Source organism: Chiloscyllium punctatum, chromosome 52 (assembly GCF_047496795.1).
Source record: "Chiloscyllium punctatum isolate Juve2018m chromosome 52, sChiPun1.3, whole genome shotgun sequence".
Lineage (NCBI taxonomy): Eukaryota > Metazoa > Chordata > Chondrichthyes > Orectolobiformes > Hemiscylliidae > Chiloscyllium > Chiloscyllium punctatum.
In genome coordinates this window covers 13906498-13931442 of record NC_092790.1, presented here as the reverse complement: position 1 = coordinate 13931442, position 24945 = coordinate 13906498, and the positions used below count along the sequence as shown (strand labels likewise).

Below are 24945 nucleotides of genomic sequence, written 5' to 3'. Positions count from 1 at the left end.
CAGAGCGAAGAACATCCTTTCCACAGTCACAGAGTGGATTGAGTCAGGTTCACATTGAGCTCCATTTCCAGAGATATATGTTCAAACCAAGAGTCAAACACCAAGGAAATAGAAGTTAATATTTTTTAATCAATATTCTCAATACATACTACTCTAATAAGGAAGTTAGCATTAAGGCACTTTACCTGAATGCTCGTAGCATTCATAACAAAGCCGATGAATTAATGGCACAGATAATAGTGAATGATTATGATGTAGTAGGCATCACAGAGACTTGGTTACAGGGGGGTCAGGACTGACAGTTAAACCTCCATGGTTTTTCAACTTATCGAAAAGACAGAGAGGTGGGCAGAGGGTGTGGGGTTGCCTTGTTAGTCAAGAACAAAATTAAATCTATGGTATTGAATGACATAGCGTCGGATGATGTGGAGTCTGTGTGGGTGGAATTGAGGAACCACAAAGGCAAAAAAACCATAATTGGAGTTGTGTACAGACCTCCTAACAGTGGTCAGGACCAGGGACGCAACATGTACCGGGAAATAGAGAAGGCATGTCAGAAAGGCAAAGTTACATTGTTCATGGGTGACTTCAATATGCAGGTGGACTGGGTAAATAATGTTGCTAGTGGATCTAAAGAAAGGGAATTCATGGAATGCTTACAGGATGGCTTTTTGGAACAGCTTGTCATGGAGCCCACAAGAGAGCAGGCTATTCTGGACCTAGTGCTTTGCAATGAACCAGACTCTATAAAAGATCTTTAGGTAAGGGAACCCTTAGGAAGTAGCGACCATAATATGGTAGAGTTCAGTCTGGAGTTTGAAAGGGAGAAGGCAAAATCTGATGTAATGGTGTTACAGTTGAATAAAGGTAATTATGAGGGCATGAGAGAGGAACTGACTAAAATAGACTGGAAGCAGAGGCTAACCGGGAAGACACTAGAGCAAAAATGGCAGGAGTTTGTAGGTATAATTGAGGACACTGTACAGAGGTTCATTCCCAAGAAAAGAAAGATTAACCGGGGAGGGATTAGACAACCTTGGCTGACAAAGGAAGTCAGGAAATGTATTAAAGAAAAAGAGAGATCCTATAAAGTGGCTAAGAACAGTGGGAAATCAGAAGATTGGGAAGGATACAAAAGCAAACAGAGGATAACAAAGAGTGTAATAAGAAATGAGAGGATCAAATATGAAGGTAGGCTAGCCAGTAATATTAGAAATAATAGTAAAAGTTTCTTTCAGTACATAAGAAACAAACGACAGGCAAAAGTAGACATTGGGCCACTTCAAACTGATGCAGGGAGCCTAGTGATGGGAGATAAGGAAATAGCAGGAGAACTTAACAAGTACTTTGCGTCAGTTTTCACAGTGGAAGACATGAGTAATATCCCAAAAATTAAAGGGTGTCACGGGGCTGAGTTGAGTATGGTTGCCATTACGAAAGAGATAGTGCTAGAAAAGTTAAAAAGTCTTAAAATTGATAAATCTCCTGGCCCCGATGGGATACACCCTAGAGTTCTGAGAGAGGTTGCTGAGGAAATAGCAGAGGCATTGGTTGAGATCTTTCAAGAGTCACTGGAGTCAGGAAAGGTCCCGGATGATTGGAAGATGGCTGTAGTAACCCCCTTGTTCAAGAAAGGATCAAGGCAAAAGATGGAAAATTATAGGCCAATCAGCTTAACCTCGGTTGTTGGTAAAATTCTAGAATCCATCATTAAGGATGAGGTTTCTAAATTCTTGGAAGAGCAGAGTCTGATTAGAACAAGTCAACATGGATTTAGTAAAGGGAGGTCATGCCTGACAAACCTGTTGGAATTTTTTGAAGAGGTAACAAGTAGGTTAGACCAGGGGAACCCAGTGGATGTGGTCTATCTGGACTTTCAAAAGGCCTTTGATAAGGTGCCACACGGGAGGCTGCTGAGCAAGGTGAGTGCCCATGGTGTTCGAGGTGAGCTGCTGGGATGGATTGAGGATTGGCTATCTAACAGAAGGCAGAGAGTTGGGATAAAAGGTTATTTTTCAGAATGGCAGCCGGTGACGAGCGGTGTCCCGCAGGGTTCGGTGCTGGGGCCACAGCTGTTCGCATTATATATTAATGATTTGGATGAGGGAACCGGGGGCATTCTAGCAAAGTTTGCCGATGATACGAAGTTAGGTGGACAGGTAGGTAGTACTGAGGAAGTGGGGAGGCTACAGAAGGATCTAGACAGGTTGGGAGAGTGGTCCAGGAAATGGCTGATGGAATTTAACGTGAGCAAGTGCGAGGTCTTGCACTTTGGCAAAAAGAATAAAAGCATGGACTACTTTCTAAATGGTGAGAAACTTAATAAAGCCAAAGCACAAAGGGATCTGGGAGTGCTAGTCGAGGATTCTCTAAAGGTAAACATGCAGGTTGAGTCTGTGATTAAGAAAGCGAATGCAATGTTGTCTCTTATCTCAAGAGGGTTGGAATATAAAAGCAGAGATGTACTACTAAGACTTTATAAAGCTCTGGTTAGGCCCCATTTGGAGTACTGTGTCCAGTTTTGGTCCCCACACCTCAGGAAGGACATACTGGCACTGGAACGTGTCCAGCGGAGATTCACACGGATGATCCCTGGAATGACAGGTCTAGCATATGAGGAACGGCTGAGGATACTGGGATTGTATTCGTTGGAGTTTAGAAGATTAAGGGGAGATCTAATAGAGACGTACAAAATAATACATGGCTTTGAAAAGGTGGATGCTAGAAAATTGTTTCTGTTAGGCGAGGAGACTAGGACCCGTGGACACAGCCTTAGAATTAGAGGGGGTCATTTCAGAACGGAAATGCGGAGACATTTCTTCAGCCAGAGAGTGGTGGGCCTGTGGAATTCATTGCCACGGAGTGTAGTGGAAGCCGGGACGCTAAATGTCTTCAAGGCACAGATTGATAGGTTCTTGTTGTCTAGAGGAATTAAGGGCTACGGGGAGAACGCTGGCAAGTGGAGCTGAAATGCGCATCAGCCATGATTGAATGGCGGAGTGGACTCGATGGGCCGAATGGCCTTACTTCCACTCCTATGTCTTATGGTCTTATGGTCTTATACTCAGTTCCAATAAATTTGAAAAGAATCCTCATCCAAAATATACACTTCACTAAATCTGAACATCGAACCACCCTCCACGCCCTTCCTGTAATATGGTGACCATAATTGAAAAATCACGCAACATCAAATTATAGTCCAGCAGGTTCATTTGGAAGTGCTAGCTTTCAGAGCGCTGCTCCTTTATCAGGTAGCTGTGAAACCGGATCACGAGACACAGAATTTAGAGCTAAAGGTTACAATGTTATGCATCTGAAATTATATATTGAATAAATCTGGATTGTTAAGTCTTTCATCTTTTAGAATGGGTTGCAGGTTTCAGTTAATTAATATATACATCCGATAAATACATTTATGTCCCATTCTCAAGATGACTTCAGGTTTTATTTTAAAAAGGGTGACATCTCAACTCAGACAATGTATTAAAGGTGTGAGGTTAGAGTCTGTCTGTGTCCCAATCTTGAGTCAGATAGTTCTATTACCAAAGTAGGAATTTATAAAGAACTACCTCGATTGACTGCCTGCAGGTTGTGCTCTTTTTGAGCAAAATAGAGTGTATCTGCAAATGCATATTCACCCCATAGACATGTGTGTGTGTGTGTGCGCGCATGACTGCATCTGCGAATGTGTGTGTGCACGCTTGATAAAATGTGTGTATGAGTCTGTGTGGGTGTTGTCTGCATGGGTGTATGTGGGGAAGTGTGTGGATGAGAGAGTGTGTGTGTGTGTGAGTGAGTGAGTGTGTAGTGTGACAGGAACCAAAGGTCCCGAATCGAGGCTGTCCTCATGGGTTCTGAACTTTAGTAAGCATACTTTTCACATTATAATAGAGGTGAACAAATAGACGATGCTGTTAGTTTGAACAACTATATATGAAGTAGATCGTGAGTACAGATATTGAAGGAAACATGTCAGCGATCAGGAAATGAGAAGGACAGAATTAATCTTTTGTCACAATACTCTAAGTATGACCAAAGCAAAGTCTTATAAAGCTGCAGAATGACATCCTGACTCTTGTACTCAATTCCCCAACAAATAAGGCAAGCATGCCAGACACCTTCCTCCAAATGCCACCCTATCTACTTGCATGGCCACTTTCAGGAAGCTATAGACTTGATCCCCAAGATCCTTCTGTACATCTATTACTTTCAGAATCCAGCCATTTACTGTATACCTTTCCTTAACATTTGATCTCCCAAAGTCCAGCATCTTACACTTTGCCAGATTAAACTCATCTGCCATTAGTGAGTTTTGAGAAGATTTGTAACTCAGGTTGAGGTTTTGATTGTAGGTTTGCTCACTGAGCTGCAAGGATCATTTCCAGACATTTCATTACCCTACTAGGTTTGTGAATGTTGGGTAATCCGTAGAATCGTGGTGTGTTGAATTCATCTGGTTTCATTTTTTTAAGAAGTTTGTCTTATTTATTTCTCCAGATTTCTGGAGTTTTTTGAGTAGGGCTGTGATTCAGTTCTCCAGTTGTGGAGTCGGGTCTATCGGCATTTGTTAGTAAGTATTGGTATCTGTAAGTAGTGCATTTGCATTTTCAATATAGTCTCTTCGATTTAGAATGACTGTCAAGTGTCCTTTGTCTGCAGGTAGGATAACAATGTTTTTATCTTTATTTAGTCTTTCCAGTGCTTTCTTTCCTTGTGTATTGAGTGTGTTTTCTTCCTTTTTCCTGCCACTCCCTGAGAAAAGGAACAGGAAGTGACTTCACCACAGGAAATGGCATCACCAACCCAAAGAAGCCCAAACATATAAATAGAAAGCAGGAACTTTCAGCAGTGCTTTTCCTGAGGCCCAATGAAGATGTTACCTATGAGGATAACGAAACGCTTGGAAATGAACCTTGCAGCTCAGCGAGCAAATGTTTTTTTAATGATAATAATGCACTACTTTCAAAATTAGTTGCAATTATCTACAAAGAGCTCTGCATTCGTCCTATCCTTCCCGATGATGTATCACAAAATGTGAAATCTGGCTGCAATTTCACAATTCATCAGTGGAATCAAACAAACACCCTTCAAAGCAGTGGAGAAAGGGAAAGAAAAGGCCAAAATTAGTAGGTTTGTAAAACTGCTCATTTTATTTTCAAGCAGAGTTCAACAGTGTTGATTATTCCATAAATTGAATTTGATAATTTACGTATTCTGTACTGCGTGACAAAAAATAAAAATCCTTTTCCATTCCTCCTTCCTACTATAGAGTAACACAACCCCAGGAAAAAGACTTTGTCTATTTATCCTATCCATGCTCCTCATAATTTTGTAAACCTCTATGAGGCGTGACCTCAGAGGTTTACAAAATTATGAGGGGCATGGATTGGATGTGTATATGAATAGGAAGGGGTTGGAGGGATATGGGCCAGCTGCAGGTGGGACTAGATTGGGTTGGGATATCTGGTCGGTGTGGACAGGTTGGACTGAAGGGTCTGTTTTCATGCTGTACATCTCTATGACTCTAAGAGTACTGTAAATGGTACATCACACTACAGAGCAGGGTAATGTTCTGTCTACATCAGAAAAAAAGTTAATTAGCCAATTGTCTTTCCTGTACAAAGAACATTATGTCAGGTCCAATGCAGTTGAACGGTTTGTCACTTAGTTGTAAATGGATTCAGTTTACACTGATTGTTAGTTCAGCAGTGTTCAGAAAATTACATCAATATGCACTGAAACAAAACTAATGGTATTCTGAAGACGAACATTTTGTATCAATACTGCTGTTAGATTCTGCATTATACAAGTTACAAAAGGTTCATTGTGTTTCCTACCTTGACGCTGAAGAGCAGCACAGAATCCTTTCTGTTTCAGTGTATTACATTTTCACTACAGGGGATTCTTACAGGCACTAACAATTAAAGAACTTTGGCTGTTTCCCATTCACTACAGGAGACATGAACTGAGTTACAGAGTGGTAGCACAAGAGCAAGCTCACTCTCACTCAGCCACTGAATGCTGAAAAGAAAAGAATAAAATTAGGCCTGAATTATTTCCAGATACGTATTGACTCTCAACATCACTTATCACAGCTGAGGATTATGCAGTGCCCAGCAGCGCCTGATAAAATCTACTTACAGGCATGCACACACAACGTAACAATAATCTGGGACTGAAATGCAATACAATTAAGCATCATTCAAAAGAGTTTATTTGCAGAGATTATGCTACACAATCCCACAACTGAATATAAATGAACGAGATCAAGTAAATCTCCAATGAACCCTCTCCAGAGCTTGAGAATCCTCCCTTAAAAAAAGTGCCCAGAACTGAACACAAATGAGATCTGACCAATGTTCTGTGATTAAGACTATGGGAAATATATCAAAACTAGCACTATAGTTAATAAAAGTCACATGACAGCAGAACTGATGCCGAATTGTCCTTTCCATTTAGACGCTGACAATGAGTGGATGAAGTTCACATTCCCAACAATTACTGCAGAACTGATGCATAACAGGATGTCCCAGTACAGACACAATAGGCTGAGTAGTCTGCTTCTGAGCTGTACTATATCAGTGACACTGATTTTGATGAGAAAGGAGATGACATGCTGTTGTGTTGCATATTGGTATGAAAATTATCAGACAGAAATGGACTGACATGTAGAATAAAACTCTCTTTCACAAAGTAAATACCAACAATGTCTGAGTACAAATTAAAACTAAATGTCTCAGTGATACCACAGATCCCAGACTCTCTCCCCAAACAGGAAATGTGTGACCATAATTCAGAATGGTTCTCAGAATAAAGCAGTTTCCCTTCTGCCATCACCCTTTCTCCTCTCTCCCCCATCCATCCCGACAGACTGAGAGTCAACTAAAAAAAAAATCAGAAAATGTGGTAAAGATTAAGATCCAGTCTCAACATTATGAAGGGCTTTTGTCCGAAACGTCGATTTCGAAGCTACTTGGATGCTGCCTGAACTGCTGTGCTCTTCCAGCACCACTAATCCAGAATCTGGTTTCCAGCATCTGCAGTCATTGTTTTTACCTCCAGTCTCAACACCCTCATAACAAATATCACAGAATGTATCACATAGACACAGAGAATATTACTAGCTTCCACTTTGATACACAAGAGTGGAACCTGATAAGTGCAGGCTGATAACTACACACTCATGTTGCAGAAATAGACAAACAAATGATGACGACACTGTTAGTGTGATGCAAACGTGTGACTATCCGTCTCCATCGGTCAATTTCTGTTAACTTAAGTCTCACTCTCGTATTGCAGATTAATAACTACACTCTCATTCAGTAAGCTAAAACTGACAGGAACAGAATGATAACTACACTCCCAGATTCACACAGCATAATCTGACAAGTACACTCTGACAACAACACGCATATTCACAGAGCAGAGTCTCACATACATATTAGTACCTGCACTATTCACATTCATCAAACAGGATCTGACAGGTAGAAATCTATATTTAGGTTCACAAGGCAGAGATTGAGGGACATAGATTGGTAACTGCATTAACGTATTGATATAAGAGAAATTGACAAGTACTGATTAATATTGACAGTATCAATTCACAGAGCAGGAGCAAATTTACGTCTCCAGGACACACCCTGGGGAGCTGAAAACATAGGATTTTGCTTGCAAATTATTTCAGAAATACATCAAAAATTGTGAATCTCATCAAAATTGAGACCAGAATACATTGCCCCACATCATTGAGCTAAACATCAATGTCACCAAAATCCATACAGTGTGCGAAGAGACCATTCAGCCCATCCAGTCTATGCCAATCCAGGGAAGAACATCCCACCCAGACCCTAACCCTACTCCCATTACCCTGCATTAACCATGGCCAATCCCCCTAACCTGCACATCACCATCAGTGTGGAAACAGGCCTTTCGGCCCATCAGGTCCATAATGATCCTCTGAATAGCATCCCACAGGACACACCACACAACCCTATCACTGTAACTCTGCATATCCCATGACAAACCCTCCTAGCCTGTATAACCCGCACACACTATTGGCAACTTCACATGGCCAATCCATCTAAACTGCACATCTTTGGACTGTGGGGGGAAACCGGAGCACCCGGAGAAAACCCAGGCAAAGAAGGGGAGAATGTGTGAACTCCCAAAAGACAGTCATCCGCAGCTGGAATTGTTGCTGGGGCCCTGGCGCTGTGAAGCAGCAATGCTAACCACTGTGCCACCCAAAGTTTTTGCCACTGGCCATGTAGAGGTTGGTTAGCTCAGTTGATTCTACAGTTGGCTTACAATGTATCGTCACGCTGACAGCATGCGGTTCAATTGCTGCTCTGGTTGAGGTTGCTGTGAATAATCATTCCCAGTGCCTTAGATGTGGTGACCCTCAGGTTAAACCATAAAACAGTTGTTGCTTTTTCTCTTTCTCCCCCCACACCCCTTTCTCCCTCTCTCTAATGAGACAATGGTGACTTTACATTAATCACCTGCTAAAAACATAACTTTGCTGATTAAAAATTAACTGCCTTTTTTTCCACTGCAAAATAGCTTATGTGTTTCCTTCCTGATGCAGGATTTCAGTAAGCTGTAAATAAAAGACAGTTTACCAACAGTACATATCTAAATGAACTGGGAGAGTATGCACAGGGAGATTTATCACATATTGCCTTGGGGGCTGGAGAGTTTCAGTGACGGAGAGAGATTGGACAGACTGGGGTTATTGTCCTTACAGCAGAGTGGATTGAAAGAGAGGGACGTATAAAAAGATGAGGGGTGAAAATAGGGTAGGCAGGAAGAAACGTTCCCCCCTTGACGAAGGTAGGGCGAGGGGCACAGATTGAAGGTAAGGGTCAGGAGGTTTTGAGGGGATGAAAAGAAAATCTTATTCAAGAAGAGGGTGGTGGGGAATCTGGAACTCACTGCCTGGAAGTGAGGGAGAGGCAGAAACTGTCATCACGTTGCAGGAGGATTTAGATGTGCACTCGTGACCCCAAAGTTATGGGGCCAAGTACTGGGGAAGTAGGATTAGGGAACAGTGAGGTGGTTTTTCTGACCAGCACAGATTTGGTGGTCCAATGGGTCTTTTTCTGGGCTGTAGACCTCTTGGAAACTATGACTAACTCCCTTTGAGAGGTGTATTCCACATCCAAGATACCATCTAACTGTAACATGATTTTGTACATTTCATGTTCAGAGATAAGGAGTTTGTTGTTAAATAAGAGATTGAGCAGTTTAGGCCAATACTCTTTGGAGTTTAGAGGAATGAGGGGAGAGGCAACTGAGGGATATAGGACGCTAAAGTGGGTGAGATTGACAAAGGAGACAGACAGAGTATGTTTCCTTAAGTGGGACAGTTTAGAATGAGAGGATCATTGTTTCAGGAGAATGGGGTGGGACAGATTGAAAACAGAGATGGTGAGGAAAGGCTTCTCTCCAAGGGAGACAAGGTGGGAATCTCTGGAAATTCACCCCTCAGTGTGTGGGGGCATATGGGGACACTGAATATATTGAAGAAGGGGAGCGACAGATTATTGATCAGTGAGGGGTGAAAGGGAGCGAGGGCAGGAAATTGGAGCTGAGATTTGAAGGGTTTTGAAGGCTTCTGAAGGCTTCTAGCCCATATCTTGTATTGGTCGTCCAGCTGCCTGAACACATTTTAGTGTGGGTGACTCATAGCACATGCTCAGAAAGCTCTGAATCTTAGGGACTAAACTGTGTGATGCATCACAGTCGCTTCGTCACTTAGTAACCAACACCATATGATATAGCAACCATTCAGCCCATCAAGTCTGCTCCACCATTCCATCATGGCTGATATGTTTCTTAACCTCATTCTCTTGCCTTCTCTCTACTGATCAAGAACCTCTGTCTTAAAGACATAATGACAGCCGTCTGCAGTAATGTTTTCCACAGATTTCCCACTGTCTGGCTGAAGAAACTCCTCCTCATTAAATGGTGGAACCGGGTCAAGGGGCTGAATGGCCTCCTCCTACTCCTTTATATGAATATTCCACATTAATAAATCTTGGAACCCCCTGCAGTTACAAAGTGGCACTTTCACACACCAGAGCAATTAGTGATTTCAAATAGAAACTGCAAGTCCAAGTGTTTTATTTTCACACATTCCAGATCCCCCCATCTTCTGGGGGAAACAATCCTCAAATCCCTCCTTAAGCCTCTTGCCCTTCACTTGAAAATGATGCCCCCTTGTTACTGATCGTTCGACTAAGGGAAACAGCTGCTTCCTGTCCACCTATCCATGTCCCTCATAACAGAGTCAGAATCACACAGCAAGGAAACAGACCCTTCAGTCCAACTAGTCCATGCCATCCATAATCTCAAACTAAACTAGTCCCACTTGTTTGCACTTGGCCCATATCCCTCCAAACCCTTCCTATTCTTGGACTTACTTAAATGTCTTTTAAACACTGTAACTGACCTCATACCTGCCACTTCCTCTAAAAGTTCAATCCACACATGAACCACTCTCCGTCAATAAAATGTTGCCCCCATGTCATTTTTAAAAATGTTTCTCCTCTCACCTGAAAAATGTGTCACTTGGTTTTGAAGTTCCCCCACCCTCGGGAAAAGACACCTGCCATTCACCTCATTGATGACTATCATGATTTCATAAACTTCTATATCCCTCAAACTTCTACCCTCCAGTGAAAATAGTCCCAGTCCTTATAACTCAGATGCTCCATTCCCAACAACATTCTGGTATACCTTTTCTGAATCCTCTCCAACTTAATAATGTCCTTCTTCCAACAGGGCAACCAGAACTGGACACAATACACCAGAACACGCTTCACGAGTGTCCTGTACAACCACAACAGGGTGTCCGAACTCCGATACTCAATTGTGTGAACAATGGAGGCAAGTGATCTAAACACCTTCTCAAACACCCTGTTTACCTGTGACACAAAATGCAAAGAATTGTGTACCTGAAACCCTAGGGTTTTTTGCCCTAAACACTACCAATCTTACACACCTGTCATGTCCGCCTCCCCCATCAACCTTCTCTATTGTAAAGGAAACAACCCAAACTTCCCTCCCATGTATCCAGGAAGAGATTTGTTTTTGCGGATCTTCCCAATCAGACAGATTCCAATATGTGACGGTGTAAGATCAACAGCTCACAGATTCATACTCACCATTCAATCGAATTGACTCGATTTCCCATCGCCTCCCTTGAAGTGAAATATGTCCAGACCATTACCGAACGAAGTTCCAATCCCGCTCACGACAATTTGCTGCTGTTCACGTATGAAAAGCTCTGGCAACAAGGTCACTGAGCCATGGTCCCAAGGAATGACCTCTTGGAATTGACCAAAATGTGGTCAGAACTTCTACATTCACAGAATCACAAAATGTTACTGCACAGTTGGAGGCCATTCATGTCTGTACCAGCTCCTGAAGGGGCCATCCAGCTCGTCCCACTCTCCAGCCCTATCTCCGTAGCCCTCTACCATCATCCCTTTCAAATTTCTATCCAGCTCTCTTTTCGAGCCTCCTATGAAATCTGCCTCCACCACACCCTAAAGCAGCACATTCCAAACCCAACAATCCAAATAAGTTTCTCCTCATCTCACTCTCTCACTGAATCTTGAAATTCTGACCAGCCAATTACTAATTGACCAATGAGTGAGAAACAACTACTTTCATTCCCCTGTCAGAATTGTCGATAACTTTCAACATCTCAATAAGGTCAACATTTCATCTTCTCTGCTTGAAAAAGAGAATAAGCTCAATCTCCTGAACCTTTCCCTCTATCTGAAATCCCTCATCGTTGGTATCATTCTCATAAATCTCCTTTACACTGTCTGCAGCGTCTGAACAGCCTTCCTTAAATAAGGTGTCCAGAACAGAACAGAACCAGCCTGGGTAATAGAAGACCAACTCCCTTTATCAAACGTTTTTTCTAAATTCAACTACTGTTACCCATCAGATCAAAGGCTTATCTCCAATATGATCTAATCGTCCCCATTCAATGTTTGTGCTGTCATTGGAATTAATTTCTTTTCTGATGTCTATTTTGTTTTGGGTGTTGGGTTAGCTCAATTGGCTGGATGGCTGGTTTGCAATGTGGAGTAACATCAACAGCGTGGGTTTGAATCTCTCACTGCCTGAGGTCACCATGAAGGACAGTCCTTCTCCACTCCTCCCCTTGTGAGACACATGGTAACACTCAGGTTAAACTACCACCTACCAGTTATCACTCTGTCTCTCACTGACACTCCAGCTGAGGTCCACCAGTATCTTGTACAAGTTCAACATCACCTCCTGTTCTTTGATTCTTAAACCCCTTCTAATAAAGCAGAGGATGCTTTGTGTTATATTAACTGCTCTCCCCATTATGCCACCTTCACTGATCTGTGAACATATAACCCCAGCTCCCTCTGTTCCTGCACCCCCTTTAGAATTTTACCCCCCTACTTTGTATTGTCTTTCTATTTCTTTCACCAAACTTATGTTGAATCATTGTTGTCTCTATTTGAATGTTCACCTATTAAAACCTATTTTGTTAAGTCAAATTTCGTTTTCTCCCTCCTAGTAGATTTGATTCATTTCCTTGCTACTAACAAACAAGAACATGCAGGCTCGGATCAGGTTAAGTCCATTTGGCCCATCAGGAACCTGCTCCACTATTCCATACGATCGCAGCTGATCCCATCTCAGCCTCAACTCCACTTTCCTGGAAACACTCCCTTTGACCCATCACTGATGATCAATCTGTCTGTCTCCTCCTCCAATTGATGCGGTGAGTTGGGTGGTAGGAAATGGAGTGGGGTGTTCCCATTGAAGTACGATACCCTCCTCATTTGAGAGAATTCATTCCTCCTCATCTCTGTTTTCAATCTGCCCAGTCCCACATCCTGAAATGATAACCTCTCATTCTAGATTCTCACGCATGAGCAAACATCCTCTCTCCATCTCCTTTGCCAATATTCCCTTTAACATCTTAAAACCCTCAGTTAGATCTCCTCTCTTCCAAACTCCAGAGGAACTGTTCAATCTCTCATCTAAGACAAACCCTCCATCTCTGGAAATGATCGAGTGAACTACTTCTGACCTACCTCTGTCCTCAAGTAAAGAGATCAATATTGTACCAGTCTGTTCTCATAAGACGAACCTTTCATCTTGTCAATCAATTCAGTGAATCTCCTCTGAAGTCCCCCCAATTCAACTACATCCCTCCTCAAGTAAGGGGACCAGAACTAACTGCAGTAGTCCGGATGTGGAAACCCACATTGTCCAGTTGCAGTAACACTTCCCTAGTTTCATACTCCATTCCTTTCGCAATAAATGCTCTCCTTTATGACCCGCTCTAGCTGTACACTACTTTGAGATTCATGCACAAGAACATCCTCATCCCTTCGCACCAAAACAATTTGAACTTTTTCTCCCATTCGGGTGACAAATTGCCTTTTTCAATTCTTCTTCCGACTACAATGGATACCCTCACCACTACTGGGACTGACCAACGTTCAGTTCAGTGTCTAACGGAAATTGAGATTGTGTCCTCGATTTGAACTGTTGTGCTTTAGATTTGCAAACGAGTCAGACACAATGGGTCCATTTGCTCCAATTTGTCTAACAAATGTAAAATTGCTGGGTTTGCACCCCAGAGTGATTTTTAGACCACTCGGACAGTGTTTGAATACTGTTCAAAGTTGCTAACCACCTCAATTATTTACCTGTGTCACCAGGAACTGTTGGAAGAATCAGCTGGAGAAAAGAAGAGAGAAAGAATATGGGAAAGTTTTACTGTAAATACTCAGCTTCACCTGCTAGCAAATGAATCTGGATTCTTTGACTGATGCGCAAGCAACAATTATTCCAATTTTAATCTTTAGTTTATATCTGGGCTGACCATTCCTCTGAACACAACACATTACATTGTTCATCTCCCCAAGTAATTTCGTCTGCCACTTGTTCAGCCTGCCCACATCCTCACAAAGCATGTTCCCACACTGTGTTTTATTATTTGTTTTTAAATTAACTTGTGGATGGTGAAAATCACTGGCTGGGCCGTGATTTTATTATCCATCCCTCGGCCCCTTGAGAAGGAGGTAGTGAGCTGCCTTCTTGAACCACTGCAGTCCCTGTGCTGTAGGTGGACCCACAATACCATTAGAGAGGGAATTCCAGGATGTTGACCCAGCAACACTAAATGAACAGCTAATATATTTCCAAGTTGGGATGGTGAGTGGCTGAGGGGGAAACTTGCAGGAGGTGGTATTCTCATGTATCTGCTGTCCTTGCCCTTCGAGGTGGAAGTGGTAGTGGGTTTGGAAGGTGCTACCTGAGAACCTTTGGTGAATGTCTGCAGTGAATCTCAGGTGGTACACACTGCTGCTACTGAGCACGGGTGGTGGAGAGAGTGGATGGTGTGGTGCCAATCAAGCAGGGGCTGTGTTGTCCCTGGATGGTGTTCGGCTTCTCAAGTGTTGCTGACAAGGTGCACTGCAGAAGTGAGTGAGTATGTGCGTGCATGTAAAAGTATGTGTGAGTGTCAATGAGAATGTGTGTGTGTGTCTCTCTCTCACACACACATGCACACCTTCATACTGTCACCCAAACACCCTCCCACTTATACTCTCTCATAAATACACCCTCATACGCTCTATGTGAGCAACATTAGTTTGAAACCCAAGTGGAGCAGGATCACCAGTGTTACCTGTCGGAGTGTCTCACCTACCTTGTTTTCTGTTCTGGAGTTTAATTGGAAGCAATGTGATGAGAGAAAGGATCAGAAACATTGGGACAATCAGTACTGTCATCTCAGCGCTGTGTTCCTGTGCTGGATTCAGAGAGGGATTTCTTGTCAAAAACAACATTCCTTCAGCAAACATCAACTCCAGTGTTTCCTGTTCCCTGTTCCCCTGACCCCCTGCCAACACCCGTCCATTTGGAGGGAAACCCTTGTGTCTGTGAATGTCATTCCAAACTCTCACCATTGCAATGACATCACTGTTTCTGTGCAGCCTCTCTCAATAACAACATCCCACCAATCCAAGTCTGACTATTCGATGCTAAACTCAAAAGATCACTCTGCATCCACCCTCTCTAAATCGTTGACTGGAAATTATTGTCCCTCATTTTCACTGATGAGATATATCGAGGCAAAACTTCCCTGTGTCATCCACCTGTCAGCGGCAACTAGGCCATTCACAGAGAAACATTGAAAATATCATCAGGAGTTGGCCATTCGGCCCCTCCAGCCTGCTCCACCCATTCAATGGGATCATGACTGATCACCCAACTTCGTCCTGTGCTTCCCTGTGCTCTCCCTTTCGCCCCAAAGAACTCTATCCAACTTCTTCCTGAACAACATTCAGTATTCTAGCCCTGACTACTTTTTGTGCCAGAGAATTCCATAGGCTCCCCACTCTCTGGGTAAAGACATTTTTCCCCATCTCAGTCTTGTCACGTCTCCTTTAGACAGTGACTCCCTGGTTCCGGACTCTCCGCCTGGCACTGGGAACACGCTCCCCGTGTTTACTCGGTCTTGGCCTTGTTCAAATTTAATAGATTTCTATGAGATTCCCCCTTAATTCTTCTCAACTCCAGTGAATATCGTCCTAACCGATCCAGTCTCTCTCCACCCGTCAATCCTGCTATCCCAGGAATCTCTCTGGGTAACCTTTGATGTACTCCCTCCATAGGCACAATGTCCTTCCTCAGATAAGAAAACGCCAAACTGCACACAGGTCTCCAATGTGTGGTCTCACCCTGTCCAATTGTGGCAGGGTCTCTCTCTCTCTCTCACATACAGCTGCTGCCCGACCTGCTGAGGTTTTCCAGCACTTTCTGTGTTTATAACTTGCGACATTAATTCTGTCTCTCTCCACAGATGCTGCCAGACCTGCTGAGTGTCTGAGGCAATTTTCTGGGTGTTCATGTCAAGTCTTCAGCTGCACCCCAGTGAAGAACGAGCACGGATCTTGGATGAAGAATGGATTACCTAGCACCGTGAGGCAGATGGAATTACTGGTCACATTAAATATTATTTCACTGGGACCCCTGTTGATCACGAGACACTGGTACCGGCCTTGGTATTGGGACTGGAAGGATTCCATGGCATTCTGTCCTGTCTGAGCTAGAGTTGTAATTCCCACTAGCATTGTTTAAGGCTTTCTGTTGAAAGTACCATTGAAAGTAGGGTCCAGTACCTCGGCTCAGAACACACTCTGGAATGAGACAACTCCCAATCAGAAACTCTGTGTTATTGGCTCTGGGGGTGAGGGAAACCCTAGCAACAGGAACTGGAACAAAACAAGACAAAGAGGAAATAACCGATCGGACGCTGAAATTGTCTCTTTTGTCACAATGTTACCTTCAATGACAGGATAATAATTGATGGAAAGGAGAAATAAAACAAGTGAGATTTCACATCATCGCAAAGTCCCTTTATGTTGTAAAATCTACACTTTGAAAGATTTGTGTTAACTATGGATGGCCAAATGGGACATCATCCAACCATGGCCTCTCGATGTTCAATGGTGTTACCATCGCTGTCCCTACCCCGCTGCACTATCAACATCCTGGGGGTTACTGTCACTGTCCCCACCCCCTTCCCATGATCAACATCCTCAGGGTTACCATCACTGTCCCCACCTCCACTCCACTATCAACATCCTGAAGGTTACCATCACTGCCCCCACCCTCTTCCCACTCTCAACATCATGAGGGTTACTGTTGGGAAAGTTGACATGATTTGCCTGGAAGCCATTTTCCAAATCCGGCTGAGAAACCATTTTGTGTCCCCAGAACTTTGCTGGCTAAGCATTCCTTATTCTTAGGAAGATAAGGCCTACCTTTCACGTTACCTAAGGTGTCAAGTTAGAGTTTTTACCACTTTGATGAATGTTCAGGGCAGGCTGTAGAATGAGTCAAGTGGACAGAGACTTTTCAATTAGTCCCACTTCCTTTATGAGTTATTGCCACTTCACGGTCATTCAGCTAATTAGGGACATCTCTGCTTAGTGTTAGCAATCTGTGTAAATACTTGTGGAATGCATAATAGACAATAGGTGCAGGAGTAGGCCATTCTGCCCATCGAGTCTGCACCACCATTCAATATGATCATGGCTGATCATCCTTAATCAGTATCCTGTTCCTGCCTCATCACCATAACCCTTGATTCCACTATCCTTGAGAGCTCTATCCAACTCTTTCTTAAATGAATCCAGAGACTGGGCCTCCACTGCCCTCTGGGGCAGCGCATTCCACAAAGCCACCACTCTCTGAGTGAAGAAGTTTCCCTCATCTCTGTCCTAAATGGTCTACCCCGTATTTTTAAGCTGTGTCCTCTGGTTCGGCACTCACCCATCAGCGAAAACATGTTTCCTGCCTCCAGAGTGTCCAATCCTTTAATAATCTTATATGTCTCAATCAGATCCCCTCTCAGTCTTCTAAACTCAAGGGGATATAAGCCCAGTCACTCCAACGTAAGGTAGTGCCGCCATTCCAGGAATTGACCTCGTGAACCTACGCTGCACTCCCTCAATAGCAAGAATGTCTTTCCTCAAATTTGGAGACTAGAACTGCACACAATACTCCAGGTGTGGTCTCAGAGGGCCCTGTACAGCTGCAGAAGAACCTCTTTGCTTCTATACTCAATCCCTCTTGTTATGAAGGCCAGCGTAATATTAGCCTTCTTCACTTCCTGCTGTACCTGCATGCTTACCTTCATTGACTGGTGCACAAGGACACCCAGATCTCTTTGTACTGCCCCTTTACATCAACTGATTCCATTTAGGTAGTAATCTGCCTTCCTGTTCTTGCCACCAAAGTGGATAACCATATATTTATCCACATTAAATTGCATCTGCCATGCATCTGACCACACACTTAACCTGTCACCCTGCAATCTCCTAACATCCTCCTCACATTTCAGCCTGCCACCCACCTTAGTATCATCAGTAAATTTGCTAATGTTATTAGTAATACCATCTTCTATATCATTAATATATATTGTAAACAGCTGCGAGCCCAGCACTGATCACTGCGGTACCCCACTGGTCACTGCCTGCCATTCCGAAATGGAGCCACTTATCACTACTCTTTGTTTTCTGTCAGCCAACCAACTTTCAATCCAAGTTAGTACTTTGCCCCCGATACCATATGCACCCTAATTTTGCTCACTAACCTCTTATGTGGGACTTTATCAAAAGCTTTCTGAAAGTCCAGGTACACTACATCTACTGGATCTCCCTCATCCACCTTCAGAGTTAGAGTACTTAGTTTTGACCCTAATGACTAACCTCTAATTTAGTACCAAACTGTGTAATCAACAATCAGCCCCTACCTGCTTTCTCTATATAATCCTGTAGTATCCTGATGTATATCTGAATAGCACCGAGCCACAGTTAGGATGGTGAAATACCCATGATATATCCTGTAATAAACTAATCAGTTCTCAAGGTCTGAGTCTTCAACAGTTTTCTTCAACAGTTACCATCACTGTCCCCATCCCCACTATCAACATCCTGGGGGTACCATCACTGTCCTCACCCCTCCCCTACTGTCAACATCCTGGGGTTTACCATCAGTGTCCCTAATCCCACGCTTCAATGAACATCTTTAGTGTTACCATCAGCCTCCCCCAGCTCGTATTGTCTAAGTTTCTACCTTTCTCTGGTGGATTGCTTAACAAGGAATTGTAGAGTCAGAGGTCTACAGCACAGAAACAGGATCTTCAGCTGACTGAATCCATGCCAATCAAAAGCAACCAATTTTACTCTCTAATATAACTGTCCAAGTCATAGGGTCATACAGTACGGAAGTAGACCCATCGGCCCAACGCGTCCATGCTGACTAGATCTCACAAACGAAACTAGCCCCATTTGATTGCATTTGGCTCACATCCGTCCAAACTTTTCCGATCCATGTAACTTTCCAAATCCCTTTTAGATGTTGGTATTGTATCCACTCCCACCACTTCCTCTGGCAGCTCATTCCAAATATACACCTCCATCTGTGTGAAAAAGTTACCCCTCTGGTCGCTTTTAAATCTTTCCCCTCTCACCTTAAATCAATGCCCTCTAGTTTTGGACTCCCCCACTCTGCGGAAAAGACCTTGGCTATTCACCTTAACCAAGCCCTTATTTCTGCAGGAAAATACAAGTGAAACGTCAAGGACCACTTAATCTGACTCTAGCCTGGCATCACACATGCACATCTAAATCTTTCTTCAATGTGATGAGGATTGCTGCCTCTCTCACCCTTACAGGCAGTGAGTTCAAGATTCGCCACTACCCTCTGGGTGAAAATGTTTTCCCTCACATCCCCCTCGAAACTCCTACCGCTTATCTTCAATCTATGCCCCTCTCCCAGTCATTGATCATTCCATCAAGAGGGAAAAGTTTCTTCCTGTCTACCCTATCTACACCCATTATTTTATACATCTCAATCATGTCACCACACTCAATCTCCTCTGCTCTCAGGAAAACAACCAGTCTGTCCAATCACTCTCCAACAGTGAAACTGTCCAGCCCCCAAGGCAACATCCTGATAAATCTGCCTCTGCACACTTCCCCAGTGCTATCACACTGCTCAGAAAATGTGGATTACAAACTTACTGATCACTGAAACAGCGAGGAATTTGCTGTTCAGAAGAGACTCTGCATGCTGGTTAGAAACAATACAGTGATAATTGTCCTTTTGGTGTTTGCTGATGTTGAGGATTGTGTGTACGGTTCTGCTGTGGTTGGAATATTCCCAGTAAACCTCCTCACCATCCTTGTAGAAAATATATTGAATTGGGGTCAAGCCAAGCGATTTAAAAGGGTGCTGTCTCCCTCCACTACTGCATTTCCAGGTGGGCACTCAGCTCTTGGACTGACTCAGGGATGTCTGTGATTAAACCAAACTGTTCAGCACTTTTCTAAGGCAGGAGTTGTTCTCAGCAACAAACAGTACTGTCACCATACAGTCAGAGAGAGTTACAGGGTCATAAACCATATCCAAGCACAGCACAGAACAGGCCCATTGGCCCACGATGTTGTGCTGAGGTTTAATTCTAATGCAAAATATAGTAACTTAACCTACGCAGCCCTCAACTTACTGCTATCCATGTGCATGTCTAGCAGTCGCTTAAATGTTCCTAATGATTCTGCTTCCACTACACAGCTGGCAACGCATTCCATGCATTCACAACTCTCTGCTTAAAGATCCTACCTCTGACGTCTTCCTTATACCTTCCTCCTAATATCTTCAAACTATGACTTCTCGTACCAGTCAATCCTGCCCTGGGTATATGTCTCTGGCTATTGACTATCTATTCCATTCATTATTTTGTGCACCTCAAACAGATCTCCTCTCTTCCTCCTTCTCTCCAGAGAGAAAAGTCCAAGCTTATTCAACCTTTCTTCACAAGACAAGCCCTCCAGTCCAGGCAGCATCCTGGTAAATTTTCTTTGCACCCTCTCCAAAGCCTCTGTATCTTTCCTATCGTAGGGCAACCAGAAGTGAACGCAATATTCCAAGTATGGTCTCACCAAGGACTTTTAGGGCTGCAGCAAAACCTCGCAGCTCTTAAACCCGATCCCCCTGTGAATGAAAGCCAAAAACATCATATGCTTTCTTAACAACTCTATTCACCTGGGTGGCAAGTTTGAGAGATCAATGTACTTGCACACCCAGATCCCTCTATTCCCACACTGCCAAGAATCAGTCTTTAATCCTATATTCAGCATACAAGTACAACCTTCCAAAATGCATCACTTTGCACTTATCGAGGTTGAACTCCATCTGCCATTTCTCAGCCCAGCTCTGCATTTCTGTCTATGTCGTGCTGCACCCTGCAGTAGCCCTCTATACCATCCACGACACCTCCAACTTTTGTGTCATCTGTAAATTTACTAACCCACCCCTTAACCTGCTCATCTAAGTCACTTCTAAAACCTACAAAGAGCAGAGGCCCGAGAACCGAGCCCTGCGGGACCCCACTCAGCACTGACCTCCAGGCAGATTACTTTCCATCCACAATCACTCTCTGCCTTCTGTCAGCCAGCCAATTCTGAATCCAGATAGCCAAATCTCGCTGTATCCTATACTTCCTGACTTTATGAATGAGCCTACCATGGGGAACCCTATCAAGTGCCTTGCTGAAGTCCATATACACTACATCCACTGCTCGACCATCATCGACCTGTCTTGACACCTCCTCAAAGAACTCAATAAGATTTGAGGCATGACCTGCCCCTCACAAAGCCATACTGACTGCCTTTAATCACACTATGCTTTGCCAAATAGTCATAAATCCTGTCCCTCAGAATTCTTTCCACAACTTTGCTGACCACAGACGTAAGACTGACTGGTCTGTAATTGCCAGCAATTTCCCTATGACCCTTCTTGAAAAGAGGAACAACATTTGCCTCCTTCCAATCCTCCGGTTCGACTCCTGTGGAGAGTGAGGAGGCAAATATCCTCACCAGCAGCTTAGCAACCCCCTTTCTCGCTTCCCAGAGAGGCCTAGGGTAAATCTGCTCTGGCCCTGGGGACTTATCAATCTTAATGTTTTCCAAAGTTTCCGGCACATCAACTTCATCAATCTTGATCTGGTCAAGACTGTGTCCCAGCTCCTCTAAGTTTTCATTTACAACAAGTTCCCTTTTCTTGGTGAAAACTGTGGAAAAAAACTCATTTGGAGCTTCCCCTATCTGCTCAGATTCCATGCACAAGTTCCCACCGCTATCCCTGATCGGCCCTACCTTCTCCCTGATCATTCTCTTATTCATCACGTATGAGTAAAATGCCTTTGGGTTCTCCCTAATCCTTCTTGCCAAACCTTTTTCGTGCCCCCTCCTGCCTCTCCTCAGTCCATTTCTGAGCTCTTTTCTAGCAAGCCTGTAATCCTCTAAAGCTGTGCTAAATTCTTGCTTCCTCCACCTTACATAAGCTGCCTTCTTCCTTTTGACAAGAAGTTCCTCTGTTCTCATCATCCAAGGTTCCTTAATCATACCCCTTCTTACCTGTCTCAGAGGAACAAATCGTGCATCACTCGCAACAACTGCTCCTTCAATAGTATCCACATGTCTGCTGTGCCCTTTCTGTGGAACAATTGCTCTCAGTCTGTACTGCCCAACTCCTGTCTGATAGTGTCATAATTTCCTTTTCCCCAATAAAATATCTTCCCTCGGAAACTGCTCCTTTTCCACTCCAAGGCTTTGCCAAACATGAGGCAGTTGTTATCACTTTCACCAAAGTGCTCTCCCACCGCGAGATTTGACACCTATCCTGGCTCATTGCCGAGCACAAATCCAAAATGGCCTCGCCCCTCGTTGTGCTGTCCATATACTGAGTAAGGAACGCCTCCTGAACACCCCTGATAAAAATGGCTCCATCCAAAGTATCTGCACATAGGAGGTTCCAGTCGATATTGGGAAAGTTGAAATCACCCATAACAACAACTCTGCTACTTTTGCATTGTTCCAGAATCTGCCCGCCTATGAGATCTTCAATCTCTCCACTGCAAGTAGGTGGTCTGTAGAAAACTCCCAATGCGGTGGCTGTTCCCTTGCTGTTCCAAACTTCCACCCACTCATACTGACTCAGTAGACAAACCTTCCTCAACATCCTTCACTTCTGTAGCTGTGATGCACTCTCTGATTAGCAATACTTCACCCCTCCTCTTTATTCACCCTCCCTTTTCTTTTAAACGTTCTAAGCTTTGGAACATCAAGCAACCATTCCTGGCCCTGTGGAACCCACGTCTCCATTATGACCACAATATCGTAGCCCCAAGTACTGATCCATGTTCTAAGTTCATCACTCTTATTTCAGACACTCCTTGCATTAAAGCAGACACACTTTAACTGATCTCTTTGTTTCAATGTGTCAGAAACTTTCCGGATAGATTCAATACATCCTGTCACTGCTCGGTCTGCAACTGACCCCCTCTCAGACATGTGGCTCTGATTCCCACCCCCCTGCCAAACTAGTTTAAAACCTCCTGAATCACACAAGCCACCCAGGACATTTGTGTCCCAACAAGTTCAGGTGCAACCCGTCCTTCATGTACATGTCCCACCTTCCCCAGAAGGTATCCCAATGGTTTAGGTATCTGAGGCCCTCCCTCCTGCACCAACCTCGCAGATACGTGTTAAGCTGCATTAGCTGACTGTTCCTCATCTCTCTATCTCGTGGCATCGGTAGCAAACCTGAGCTCACTACCCTACTCGTCCTGCTCTTCAGCTTCCAATCTGACTTTTCAGATCCTGGCTGTATTATTGGTGCCAATATGTACCACGTATTCTGGTTGCTTACCCTCCTTCAGAAACCCGATCAGCGACATCCTGGACTCTGGCACTGGGGAGGCAACATACCTTCCGGGAGTCCTGCTCCTGACCACAAAATCTCCTGCCGATCCATCTAACTACTGAGTCCCGTACCACTCACACTTTTCTATTTTCTCCCCTTCCCTTCTGAGCCACAGTGCCAGAGACCTGACAAGTATGGTTTTCCCCTGGTAGGCTATCCCCACCAGTAGTATCCAAAATGGTATACTTATTGCTGAGGGGAACGGCCACAGGGGACCCCTGCTCTGACCATCAGTTCCCTTTCCTCCCACTGACAGTAACCCAGCTGTCCTTATACTGTGTCTGGGGAGTGACCACCTCCCTGTACATCCTCTTAATTTCCCCCTCAGCCTCCCGGATGATCCGTAGTTCATCCAGTTCCAGCTGCCTAACTCAGTTTTCGAGGAGCTGGAGTTGGTTGCACTTCCCACTTAAAACCTTCCCAGAAGTCCTTCGCTCCTCCCTCCCACCTTTCGGCAAAATCATAGAGAGGCAGTGAGAAACAGAGAGACATAGATATACAGCGGGACATAGAGTTATAAAGAAACATAGTGATAGAGAGTCAGAGAGAAACACAAGATCACAGAGTCATCAAGATAAATCAGAAATAGTCAAAGAGTTAAAGCTCCAACCCCAACCTCACCAAACCGGCAGACAAGGGTGACGCGGTGGTAGTTTGGCGCACCGATCTTTATATTGCTGAGGCTAAACGCCAGCTCGCAGACACCTCCTCCTACTGCCACCTTGACCATGACCCCACCTCCCACCACCAAACCATCATCTCCCAGACCATCCATAATCTCATCACCTCAGGGGATCTCACATCCACCGCCTCCAACCTCATAGTCCCACAACCCTGCACCACCTGTTTCTACCTCCTGCCCAAAATCCGCAAACCTGACTGCCCCGGCCGACCCATTGCCTCAGCCTGGTCCTGCCCCACCGAACTCATTTTGATATGGTCCTGTCCCCCTTAGTCCAAGAACACCCCACCTACGTTTGGGACACCACCCACTCCCTCCACCTCCTCCATGATTTTCGCTACCCTGGTCCCCAACGCCTTATCTTCACCATGGACATCCAGTCCCTATACACCTCCATCCCCCATCACGAAGGACTCAAAGCCCTCTGCTTCTTCCTTTCCCGCCGAACCAACCAGTACCCTTCCACTGACACCCTCCTTCGACTAACTGAACTGGTCCTCACCCTGAACAACTTGTCTTTCCCATCCTCCCACTTCCTCCAAACCAAAGGAGTAGCCATGGGCACCCGCATGGGCCCCAGCTCTGCCTGCCTCTTCATTGGATATTTGGAACAGTCCATCTTCCGGAGCTACACTGGCACCACCCCCCACCTTTTCCTCCGCTACGTCGATGACTGTATCGGCGCTACCTCGTGCTCCCACCTGCCACCCCGACCTCAAATTTACCTGGACCGTCTCAGACTCCTCCCTCCCCTTCCTAGACCTCTCCATTTCTATCTCGGATGACCAATTCAACATGGACGTTTACTATAAACCGACTGACTCCCGCAGCTACCTAGATTACACCTCCTCCCACCCTTCCCCCCCCCCGTGAAAACGCCATCCCATATTCCCAATTCCTTCGCCTTCGTCGCATCTGCT

At 44.4% G+C, this 24945-nt stretch overlaps 1 protein-coding gene and 1 long non-coding RNA gene across 19 annotated transcripts in view; one reads left to right on the top strand and one right to left on the bottom strand.

The window, feature by feature from the left end:
* The window catches only part of LOC140470682 (histone H2B 1/2-like), a 72174-nt gene extending 55759 nt beyond the window's left edge, over window positions 1-16415 (top strand). For 6 of the 17 annotated variants that reach the window (XR_011956608.1, XR_011956604.1, XR_011956606.1 and 3 more), the window contains 3 exons: window positions 4700-5130; window positions 10786-10890; window positions 15872-16415. The gene's annotated coding sequence lies outside the window, so the exon portion shown is untranslated. Of the gene's footprint in view, window positions 1-4699; window positions 5131-6459; window positions 6699-10785; window positions 10891-12571; window positions 12776-15871 lie in introns of those variants that run through there. The other 11 variants (XR_011956615.1, XR_011956613.1, XR_011956612.1 and 8 more) reach the window with 6 other exon arrangements.
* LOC140470801 (uncharacterized) overlaps window positions 1-24945 on the bottom strand; it is a 678281-nt gene that overhangs the window by 238850 nt on the left and 414486 nt on the right. The gene's annotated exons all lie outside the window — the stretch shown is intronic.